The sequence below is a fragment of the Poecilia reticulata genome, chromosome 18 (assembly GCF_904066995.2).
Source record: "Poecilia reticulata chromosome 18, P_reticulata-male-v2, whole genome shotgun sequence".
NCBI lineage: Eukaryota > Metazoa > Chordata > Actinopteri > Cyprinodontiformes > Poeciliidae > Poecilia > Poecilia reticulata.
In genome coordinates, this window is record NC_088847.1 from 3945869 (window position 1) to 3958376 (window position 12508).

At 42.8% G+C, this 12508-nt stretch overlaps 1 protein-coding gene across 9 annotated transcripts in view; it reads left to right on the plus strand.

Annotated features, from left to right (window-relative positions):
* Positions 1 to 201: 201 nt before the first annotated feature.
* Positions 202 to 12508, plus strand: part of nrxn2b (neurexin 2b) — an 811982-nt gene continuing 799675 nt past the window's right edge. For 3 of the 9 annotated variants that reach the window (XM_081599833.1, XM_081599835.1, XM_081599836.1), the window contains exon 1: positions 210 to 479. The gene's annotated coding sequence lies outside the window, so the exon portion shown is untranslated. Of the gene's footprint in view, positions 480 to 12508 lie in introns of all 9 variants that reach the window. The other 6 variants (XM_081599839.1, XM_081599838.1, XM_081599837.1 and 3 more) reach the window with 5 other exon arrangements.

Genomic DNA, 12508 nt, shown 5'->3' on the forward strand with positions numbered 1-12508 from the left:
CTCTCCTCTCCCTCGCACCGGGCAGTGCCACCTTCTGCAGCCGGAACGGGGCGCGCCTTGGTGGGCGGCCTCTGCGGTGCGGCCGCCTCTGCTGCTGCTGATGCCGCTGCGACTCCATCGCCAGTAGAATCAGGTGGAGGCGCCGTCAAGACACCTGCACCCGCAACCGGCGTTAGACAATAAAAGTCTGGGCGCCGGTTTTGAATAGCCCGGAGTTTTACTTTGACAGGACGGGGAACTCTGAAGCCACGTTTCCTGCCTGGTGTCTGGCTTGACAGCAGAGGATGCAGGTGGAGCGACTCGGGCAGGACTGTTCACATCTGTCTTGAAGGAGAAAAGGGGGGGAAAGAAAATCTGCTCTGCTCTACGCTCTGGATAAAAAGAAAGAAAGAAGAAAAAAAAACCCGCGTTAACTATTTCGAAGGATATTAATAAATCTTGGCTTGTCTGGAGAATAACGGAATTATCCGAAGATACAAGTAAGGACTTTTTCCCCCTTCTTTTTACTGTGGTGACTGTTTTATTTTCTCTGGCTATAAGGATTAGAAAACAGAGCTCTACATATGACACATGATTTTTTTTTTTTTTTTAATTTTTTAGTTTTTTTTTTTTTTTAATAACTGCGTGCTGTTTTCTAGAATGAAGAAGCAGAACCCAGATGACGCGTAATGGGTCAGTTTTGTTTGGAGGAGATCTGCGCTGTGCCGTTTGTTTTTGGCTGCTTTCTAAGTAGACACGCTGAGTTCAGTGTTTGTGTGCGTGAGAGCGTCAATGTGTGTGTATGTGTGTGTGTGGAGGGAACTGGTGGACATGATTGTTTGGAAACCACGCGTGGTAAGAGTGTGGGGGGAACATTTAGGGGGGGGGGGGGAGAGAATAAGAGCATCCTACCGCGACTGGTGACAGGGAGCAGCTGCGGATGTGTTAATGTCCAGACGACTTGTGCGGGATTATTCACACAGGTCCCCGACACTCAGTCCGAGGAATCGCTTTCATTTCAGAGCTCTGTGGGTTTAACTGCTGCAGGGATGGATACCGATGATTCCGCTGATCCGTTTAGCTCTCCTTAAAAAAATCAAAACAAAAAGAAAAAAAAAACCCGCATATGATGTATGCTACTTTAATCTGGAGTGTTTAAGCAAAACTCCCTTTTTGCGCGCAAATGACTGACATTTGCACCTTTCGCTTCACGAGTCATGAATTGAATCCTCCTTGTAATAATCGTGAAGTCATGTTTCAAACACAGCCCCCTGAATAGTGCGGTATGCCAAATTAGGCCACCGGAGGGTAAGATGGTCTCTTTACCAGCTGCGGTCGCTTCCTTTTCCGGAGAAAAAGGACGGCAGTGACCGGGACTCGTCACTGCGCCCGGTTTGTTTGTAAAGTGTCTGGTAAATTCAACCTGCTTTGATGAGTTAGACATGCTCCATACGCAGGACTTTGCCGCGCCGAGGCACGCGACGGCTGCGCCACGGTGTCGCCAAAACGCCCACTGTGATGCGTAACGGTGTCTTCACGCACAATTCCCAGAGCAGGCGCGTGATTACCAACAATGATCGAAGAAAACCTTCTTAGGAAATGAGTTGGGTTTGGATCGGTTGTGCTAAAGAGAAGCGATTGAGGTGAGAAGAGACGGACGGATGGATGGACGGACGGATGGATGGATGGATGGATGGATGGATGGACGGACGGACGCCACATGAGGAATAGCCGTCTGTGTTTGCACCGTTTTCCATCAACACATGATCAGCATGGCAACTTACACAGAAATTCAGCACACAATTTTTTTGTGCAATTTGCGTGCTGAATTTCTGACCTTGCCCAAATTGCGCTGAGTGGAGATCTGATAACAGCAGAGGAGGTGCTCAGTGTCTGGCTATATCCAGGAATTCATCACAGGAAGGACTTGAAGGAAGCAGTAGCTCCGTTTCCATTACAAATGTGCCCGAAACTTTGTCGAAAAAAACACAATTTCGCTATTGTGTTTATTATCTTTCTTATTTTATAAATCAAATAAGAAATATTATTAAAATGACAGGTGAATAGGTTTGTTCACATACCACGTTGTGATCCAGTTACTTCCTGTCCTCTTATGCTTCGTGGTTTGTGCCAGTGGCAACATCCGGTTGTTGATCATGTGACTTGAGTGATGCAAAACTGTTTCCAATGCAGTTTTGCAACATAAACCAATTTTAATGCGGCCGAAACCACCACCTCTTCCTACCGCCAAAACATTGTATCAAAAAACGAGTTTCCATTAAGATCATTTATTTACAAAATGTCAAATTGCATAATTACACAGTCAATGGAAATGCAGTTAGTGACAATGTAGTTGATGCCAACTTTCTTTCTCGTCATGCAGGAAATCCTATTCTAAGTGACAAAAAAAAAAGCTTCAGTATCAAACCAGCAGTTTATGACCAAACGTCTGCCTTGAAGGAGCATCACTTGAAGTTCTCTCAGATTGTTAAACGTTCCTAAATTTGACTCCCATGTTGATCTTGTGGGGAAGACCTGCTCAGGTTCTGATGCAGACACCGTCAGCAGGAACTGAGCCTGCATGCTATGTACTACAGTTCCAGTTTTGCTCTCAGGGGAGCTTTCAGTGCTCTTCACAAAAGGTGTTTAACACGGCCTTTGTGGGTTGAAATGAATTATAATAATTGCAAATTTCTCTGCAATTTGAATAAATTGTTATGCAGCGAGAGCAAAGAGTGGATTTGAGGTCCTGTGCTGTTCTTTGTTTTGCCTCAACTTTCTGACATCGGCTTTTCAACGACCTATCTGAATATGAATTTGTTTTTTGTTGGGGTTTTTTTTATTTTTGCCTAAAATGTCACCGTTTGGTATTGAAACAACATTGAAGTTGGCATTTTGTATGCAGCTGGGGGAGGAAAGAAAAAAATCACCTTTTCAACTGTGTGATTTATTCACATCTATCTGGTTCATGTTGTGTGTTACGCGCTCTAACGGGCCTGGCCTTCATGTGATGAAAGTGAGACGTCCTGTTTCACAGGGCGCAACCACAAATCTTGGTTTGTTTTGTTGGAACCTTATGTGGCAGATGGATCATTTTTAACATTTTTCCACTAATATGTGTCAGGCATTTATATTTAGCCTGCCCTGAGTCAAAACATTTTGCTGTTCTTAAACCAGCAAGTCTTTTGGAATGTATCTCCACCAGTTTTGCACATCGAAAGAATGAATATTTTTTTCTCATTTTAACTCCTGAATACACTTTGATCATTCTCTGGCATCTGCCAGAGCTATAGGGTGTATTTGTGTCTCCTTCATGACTTTTGGAAAACTAAACGTGATTTCTATTGGCCTTCTTCATTCCACTCTTCCGTAAATGACAGATTAGTGGAAATTATGACTAATATTTGTCCTGTAATCAGATTTTCCTTGCCCTAGCCTGATAGGTTCTCAGTTGTGTCACTGTCTTTCCCTCAGATGATTGGCTTGAAGAGTTCTCTGCATTCAAAGCTGGGATTATTCTTCTCTAGCCTACCTCTGCTTTATTTGTGTCCTGTCTCACCATGTCAGGCATACTTTATGGAGAAGTCTGCTGCCTTCATATGCCAGAGCGTATTTGTGAAGGCAGCCAAGATCAAGCTTGCAGAATTGATCTTGCAAGCTTGTATTGTAATTGTGCGGTTTCTTTATTAAATCATAACTGCATCTTGGATCAAAGTAGACAGGCCATGTCAATAAAAGAATAACTTATATTTGTACATACTTGTACACATACTTGCCGTGTGTGTCAGAATTTGTCACCTGGAGGTGCAGCGATGTTAGAATGGTATGAAGGGTGGAAATCTAGCAACACTCAGCACCTAGGAGCAGCAGGCCTCAGAAATCCACTCCAGTCCCAGTCAGACAGACACCAGACACCCCACAGGATAATCCTTACGGCTGACACAGAAATAGGACCGCAGGAAGGCAAATGTACCAGCCAAGCCCCCCTTACTCAGCACCCAGGGTACATTGGCCAATACAGGGTAGGTGTGTTTTGGCATGTTTGATGATTGGGAGCCTATACATCCCAAGAAGGGACAATCCCTGGAACAGCCAACTCTCTGGGCAGGTATTCCCTGCCGGAGTTAAGGATGGAGGAAGGCACCTGGTGACATAGTCCTAATGAGGTCATGTGGAAATTATTACCAAAGCCTCACCCACAGCAATTTAGTGCCACCAAAAGAGCCTTACCACAACACCACCACAGCTCACAAGACCATCCCCATACTTCTTTTTGTCTTAACTGGTGGGATCAGTGCAGAAGCAGAGGTAAAACAGAAGAGAAGACTATGTCTAGTCTCCCTGAGCCAATCATCCCTGGGGTGTGTATACTTCAGTGCTGAGCTGAGACCACACTGCATGATTTACTTGCCCCAGTAAGCTCACTTCATTTTTGTTAGTCTGTGATCCAGTAGAAGGTCACAGTTTTTGATTGTGTACCATCCAGTCTTTCAGCTGTGGAACTCCAGACATTCCAGGTCTTTTTTCATTAAAATAGAGCTCCAGCTCTATGTAGGTGGTGTTGTCCTGACGACCCCAGACTTCGAAAAGTAACACCTGTGACACAAACACAATTCAACGGAACAAGCACAAAAACGTCTGGACCTCATCTTTGGACCATTGTGATGTTGCCAATTTTCAGCACCAAATGGGCTCAGTCATTTTTGTGAGTTTTTACAGTGGATCTAAATATTGTAAAGGAGTCACTCTTGTGATGGAACCAGTTAATCCACCTCGTAGTGAGTAATCAGCAGTCTTCAGACATAGTGTCTTCCTCCTGGCTTAGGAGCAAAGTCGGTCCTGAAAAGAGGCTGGAACCATGTAACCTTTACTAGAGGGAAACCCAACAACCAAGCAGGGCCCAGTTTAGCTGTGCTGAGTAGATGCCGCTGAAAAGTTTCCTGAACTGATCCTGCTTTAAACTTCTCGACGACTTTCTCCCTGACCTGTCTGCCGGGTTTGTCGGTTTCCACGATGATGTTTGTTCGCCAAAGCTCTCAGCGGTCCTTCAGAGAGCTACAGAGATCAAATTAAACCCACGGAGGTAAAATGAATGATTAGTAGAGCTCTGAATGCAGCTGGTTGGGTTTTTATTCAGGGTTATTAGAGCAAAGACCGCTGAGATAAATGCACACTTCTCAGAATTTTATAAAACGTTTTGAATACAGTTTTAATTCCTGTCTTATTTGCAATAATGCACTACTTTTGTTTTGGTCAGTCAGATAAAATTACTTGTTGAAGTTTGCGGTTGTGACGTGAGAAAACGTGAAAATCCAAGGAATGTTACCGACTCTGGAAAACGCTGTCTGTCCAGCCGGTTGTCTTGACGACCTGCAACCTGTAGCCTTTGAAGACGCCGCCTTATGTGTGGACTATCATGCAAAACAGAGCAGTGCCACTTATGGTCAATGATTTGATGGAATCATTTGTGACTGAGATGGGAAAAGATGATAAACAAAACACCGTGGCGACGATCCAATGAAGCTGTTTAACCTCCCTGCTAAAAAAAAAAAAAAGGTCACCGGATTGAGACATATATCAGTTATTCTGGCAGGAAATTTGTCACTGAGTACGTCAAAGTGAGAGTCTCTCCTGCAGGCAGAGCCAGAGGAAAAGACAAAAGTTTTCACATGATGACATCGGTTTAATTCAAAGCCGACTTGTGTTTTTATTTTATTTTTTTTGAAACAACTTGCCTGTGGTTCGTCTAATTGAGGAGGAGTTGTGAGACTTTCAGAAATCCTGGCTCCGCGCCACGCACTCCACTGTACGCCACAAAGATTGAGTCATGAATTCATTTATCAGAGCTCGCAAATGCATTTGAATCTTTTATGAGGAATTCTCTTTCTTCCCTCAAACGGTTGGAAGTAATGTAATCCCAGCCCCTTTTTATCATATCTGAGTAACCCTAAAAAAAGAGAGAAAAAAAGCAAGCTCTGCTGCTGAATTAATAAAGACGTGCGTTGTAGCCTCCAGTGAGAGCTTGATGTGAAATATTTGCATTACCATATGGCTCAGCTTTGAACAGGTTCAAGCGAGCCTTCTTATTTTTATTTTGTTCCGACGCTACAGCGTTTGTAACGTCGTACAGAAAGCAGATCTAGCTGCTGCGTGAGTCGGACAGAAAGGCCTCGTCTTCCAGCTTTCTTGGCTTCCTCTCAGGTGTCATCTCCCTCAGGTTGCACCCAGTCTAGACCTGAGAAAGCCTTTGACCCCGGGAGTCTTTCGGTGCCAGTTAATGTTCCTGGCGTGGCGGACATGTTTAGCACCTGCTGGGGAGCTGCTTAACCTGAATTACTGCTGAACAGAGGCAGCTGCTGGCTGGAGCTTAAAAATATCACACCTTTCCCTCTCATTAGGAAAGGGAACTGTTGATTATGATGATGATGATGATGTATTGTGCTTACCTGAAGAATGATTCCTCTTGGGGGACAGCTGTGAGAAACGGTGGCCAAATGTTGTGAACTTCGTTCAGCTTCGGTTTGCGGCTGGTGTACCCCGACCCCGTGACCCTGCATCATAAAGCAGGGTCATATCCATCCACAAAAGGCCTTACGGAATGATTCAGGCCTCTTGAGCTTTCCCACATTTTGTCATTTTATAACCACAACACAAAGTCATGCAGAATTGTGAAACGGTTTTCACATTTCAAAGGGACAGTATTATGTAAAATCAACTTTTCTTTAACCTTTTTCATCATGCTATAATGTTGTTCCCTCATCAAAATCATACCTGCACATGCAACCTGTGCAAAACGCTAGCTCTGAGCTTCCGCCTCACAGAGCAGCCTCCATGACTCAGCTCCTTCAGACTAACCAGCAGCAATTAGCAAACACCTGGTGAAACTGCTGCATCTGCTGAGCTCACTATGGAAGCAGCTTCTCAGGTAAAAACGTTGACCATATACATTTCAGAAATAGTGAGTTTAAAGCAACAGATTATATTTTAACGTGTTAAATTACAAATTCACATTTTTTTAAAAGTCATATTTGGTTTGCGCAACAGTTTTATGGCGTTAACATAGTTACTTGATAGTGCTATAAAATGACACTAGGTTTCTGGAAAATACATACTGTCTCTTTAAAATGTTGGTCTGGACTCTATATTGAACTCCCTAAAGTCAGTACTGTGCTCTGATCTAAAGCATTATTTTCTGTTGATGATCTGCCCAGTCTGGAGCCTTTTGGCCTCAAACACATGTTGGATGCAGCTCCATCCGCCTTCCCATCAACTCCTAACTGATTCTACAACAGGGTGATGTTACCAACACAAAATGGTATCGGTTTAGTTTCTGTCCAGGCCTACAAAGTGGCTTTTTGAATATCCATCCATTTTCTTCACACTCTTGTCCCTTAATGGGAGGGTTGCTGGTGCCCATCTCCAGCTAACGTTCCGGGCGAGAGGCGGGTTCACCCTGGACAGGTCGCCAGTCTGTTGCAGGGCAACACAGAGACACACAGGACAAACAACCACACATACACACTCACACCTAGGGACAATTTGGAGAGGCCAATTAACCTGACAGTCATGTTTTTGGACTGTGGGAGGAAACCGGAGTACCCGGAGAAAACCCACCATGCACAGGGAGAACATGCAGACTCCATGCAGAAAGACCGGGGCCGGGAATCGAACCCAGGACCTTCTTGCTGCAAGGCAACTGCGCCACTGTGCAGCCCGCTTTTTGAATATGTACAGTTGAAAATTGAATAGTTAGGAAAAGTGAAGGTTTTTAGAGATTTGTATTTCTGCATAGATAAAAAAACAAAACAAAGCAAAAAAAAACAAAAAAAAAACTGAAAAACTTTTAACTGTTTAAAGTGTTGCATCATCTGGACATTTACTTCCAGTTCTAGCACATAAAAAATGGCAACTGTATTGAATCTTAAAGTGCTGGATCTTATTATCAACGAGTCAATAATTCTGAAAGCTTATGCAACTTCTGCATGGAAGGTGTTAGAAAAATTTGTCTAGAGAGAAATCACGAGTTTGTCTCTTTTTTCTTTATTTTTTACTCATTTTCATGCATGCAAGTACATACAATCAAACATGTTAGTCTCTTTTTGATCTTTTTATTTTCACACTTTAAAAAAAAGAAATATTTTATTTTGAACAGACAAAAAGTAAAAACAAGAAAAAAAATAAATAAACAAATGATCATGTCCAATGGACATGCAATTTCATTTTATCTGTTCGAAAAGGAGCCGGTAGAAGATACAAGATCTTTTCTGCCCCTTTCATACTCAACTGCTAAACATTTAAATCTCCAATCACCAGAGTAACTTAAATTACTTCCACATTACATGCCACTTAAATCTCACATTCTCCTCCTTAAATGTGCAATTATTAATACATTCTTAATATAATCAATAGCAGTTTTGATCTTTGAAACTAGCCAGCAAGGACACGTTATGACTTAGTGTGTCGTTCATGAGAGACATACTGTAAATGATGCAACGTACCAGGTCAATATGTCCTGTTATTCTGAAGCTAGACTGTCTAGAAATATAAAGTCAAAGGGCAGCAAATGACTGAATGACAATCAAATCAATGATTTAATTTAAAGAAACATTTTTCCAACAGTTTGGCAGATTTTTCCACTGTTTTGCTGCTGAAAGGTTCAGTTTTTGCATAATGTTTGTACTTTCTGCAGCATATATTGTTCAGCTTTCTCAGACATGTAAGGTTGGGTTAATATGCTTCTCCCATTTGACCTCCGGCCTGTACATGAGTTGTCCAGGGTGTGCCCATGTTTTTCAGTAATTGAATTTTGGAGATAGACACCAAGTTCCTGAAAGGATTAAAGCGGCATACGAAGTAGCCCGTTAGCATCCAGAGTAACATGTTAGCATGTAGATATCGCTTGGTGAGCTATCGTCGTTTTCATAAAGAATTCAAGCCCAGCTGAACTGAAGCCAATGGGGGGCATCCCTGGGCGTGCCACCAGCAGAGACCGTCGCGGCTCTTGTTTCTGTTTTCATCTTCGCCGCCCACCTTCTGTGTTGCATCTCAGCAGAACAGCTTGGACGCTACGAACGGCGCTTCAGTCATCTGACCCCTGGCAGCGCTTCAGAGATCCGCGAGCTTTTTGTCCGAATATTTAGACGAAAGCTAAAGAGCCTTCTCACCTCTTCCTGCATGCTATTAATAAACTCACTACGCATCACCACTTCTCCCTCTCCATTCACCCTCTGAAACCGGGCCTAACGCTAAGGATGAATGAACGGAGCAACAGGGGGGCACCTGGGGGCAGATGGAGGTCATGATATTGAGATGGTGTCTGCTGCTGTGCAAATGCTCACCCCTCCTTCACGGAGTGATAGAGAAAGAGAGACAGAGAGAGAGAGAGGCGACTATTCCACAAGCCACAATCGTTGCACGGAGACCTCCATGGCTAATTAAAATAAAAAGCAAAAGGTGGTTCTGCTTCGTTTTGGTGTGGTAAACTCGGCGAACCTTAATCAGGCCTCCCTTCCCATCGTTGTTTTGGGGTTTTTTTGCTGATATGTTTGCAGACGGGACGTGGCAAAGGAACAGGGAGTGTTTCCCTCGACGGGACTCTCACACGGAGAGCCAAGGACGTCGGCTGAGCACAGAGGGTCAAACAGTCACCCAGCGCCGTCCGCTCTGCTGTAATGAGCTCATAATAGAGAAGTGCCGTAGAACGATGACCGCTGACAGTTTTTAATAATTCGGTGTCCACAAAATAAAAAATACATTTTTTTAAAATGTAGAAGATGAGAAAAAAAAAAAAAACATTGGGCACTCAGCCTCAATCCCACTTTGCTTTATTGCTGTTTTTGGAGTTCTGCGTTTTTGGCTTTCTAGCACCAACTATTTTCATCTCGCTTATTGAATTGTTAATTTTTCTTTGTGGAATAAGTGCTGCTGCTCAAGCTTTTAGTAGTCTCTCTAATGTTGATGTATATCCCCCCCCAGCCCCACCTCCTCACCCCTTCTTCGCCCCCCTCTCTCTCTTTCTCTCTCATCGTCCTATTTGTCAGGAGCAAATAAAGCCCCGTGTCACAATCATGGCGATCTGCCACTTGGGCTGCCACTTTACACGTTTGAAAAGAAGAAAATGCAGAGATGAAATGTGTGAAGGCTAAATGTGTCAGAATAATGGGAAAAAGAGGTGGAGGTGGGGGGTTTTGAGGGGTGTAGGGGTGAGGACAGTTAGAGAGCATCGCTCGGCTGTTCCAGTCCAACCAGCAGCTTGGTGAGACTGACTGAGTGGTCGCTAAGGTGTTTGCTTCTGGTTGCTGAAGGTGGATCAGTAATAGTTAGTCACCCTGAATGAGGCCTGACCAAAGTACAAACGGTACGATTACTCATTTCTCTGAATTGTGCAAGGATTTATCTAGGCTCTGTTCACATGAGGATGGCAGGACAGCGAAACGGCCTCTCGTTTACACGGTAACCACGTTTTGGTTGGACCAAAACACAAAGGTTTGACAACGGGCAAACCAAAAGTGTGTGAAAAATGATGACGTGTGCGTTATGTATGACTGGCTTTCAACAAAGGCTACTGCTTTCTACTGCTGACATAGAAAGAAATTCCTGTGTTCAACCGTACTAGCTTGTGTTGAACATAAAATGAACATAATCATAATCAGGTGCTTAGAAATATGCCATAATTTGAACTAATTTTGATTTAAAACAAGTATATAATATCTACAGAATCAATAGTGTAAAATATTCATTAAAAAATTTTTCTGATGATGCTGCACTGTTTGTAGAGCTTTTAGATGAACATACTTTTTTTTCCCTTTTTAGTCAGTCTGTTGCTTTGTTCTGTTTAGTTTTTAAAACAACAACCACCTTATTTCTTAGTTAATCACAATGATGATTCTATAAAATAAATCTAATTTCTCCTAAATTTATCTGCCTGGGAAGAGTCTGTTTCCCTTGGCAACACAAGGTCAAAGGTCCGCCGATTCTCTGCTTTAGATTTAGACCCAAAACGGGAAAAACAGGGCTGTTGCTTTCAAAATAAAAGCTTGTGTTAAAAAAAAATCAAAGCCGATTTCTGCATATAAAATAAGCCGATTTCTGCATATAAAATAACTGCAAACACAGAAAGATCCAAAAAAAAAAAGGTTCCCGTCAGATTCTATAAGTTCATTTGGATCAAAATATATTTGGTAAATCTCAGGTTTGAGACAAGGCTTTTTCATGAAACAGAAGTAATTGTTTTTAATTTTTTTAGGGTTGCTGAAGTCCCCCTGAGGTTCCTGTTGTGTTCATGGCTGTTGTTGCTCTTGTATTAAGCTTCTTTCTTTTGGGTGATAAGTTGTACAAGCTTTCAAAATCTATACGAAACCAACTCATCAATATGAATTGATTTTTATCACCTGGTGTAAACACTGTGTAGCTGATTCAAAATATGAATTATTTAGAAGTTTATCATGCAATTAATCCTGTTTAATCAGGACTGTGTTTCAAGCTTTTCTAACAAATGGGTGAAAACACGGATGGTTGTGATGATGTGGGCTGTGAACAGACCCCCTGCCTCCATGCTGCGCTTTAGAGACGCAGCTCCTCCGTATCAACTGGGAGGTAATGGAGCAAACAAAGTGCAGTCTGATTATAACTACAAATGTGTTTTATTCTGTTGAGTACTAGTAATTAAGATAAATATTTCAAAGTAGAAACTTTACTGGATGGAATTTGCTTTTGATGTAAAAAAAAAACAAAACCCATGTGTAGCGGGTACCAAGGTTCTGGACCGGTTAGCAGCAGATGATGAAGCTGAAAAACAGCATTTAAGTGAGCACACAGGAGATGCAGTCTGTGTTACTCCAATTTCTCTCAACTTATTTATTAAACAAACCAGCTCATTTTACTGTCAATGCATTCCCATTAATAGTTCAGTAATTTACTGTATTTATAGTCTATGTAAACATAAACATCATATTTTGTCCCAGTTCCCTGTATGGTAACATATACCTTCAATTCACTGCACTCTACATGCATGTCCAATCACACACAGCGACATTTCATGGGCACTACTGCGCTGGCATAAATACCTTTGAATGCAAACTACTTTAAGTGAATGCATTAAATCACTGCTTAAACCTCCCAAAACTGTGTCCAGAACACAAACAAACCATGGAGCCTGAAAACAGCACAATAGTCATTCCATAGAATATATATACATATCCCCACTTCCTTTACAAGCAACCACTGTTAGCAATTCAGTGGCTGCACCCTCTAGCCCGCTCTTTCCCGCCGCTACAGTGTGCTAACCCGCTACAGTGTGCTAACCCGCTACAGTGTGCTAACCCGCTACAGTGTGCTAACCCGCTACAGTGTGCTAACCCGCTACAGTGTGCTAACCCGCTACAGTCTGCTAACCCGCTACAGTCTGCTAACCCGCTACAGTCTGCTAACCCGCTACAGTGTGCTAACCCGCTACAGTGTGCTAACCCGCTACAGTGTGCTAACCCACTAGCATCACGACCTGCTGGCTACCTCTTCTAGCCGCTGCTGG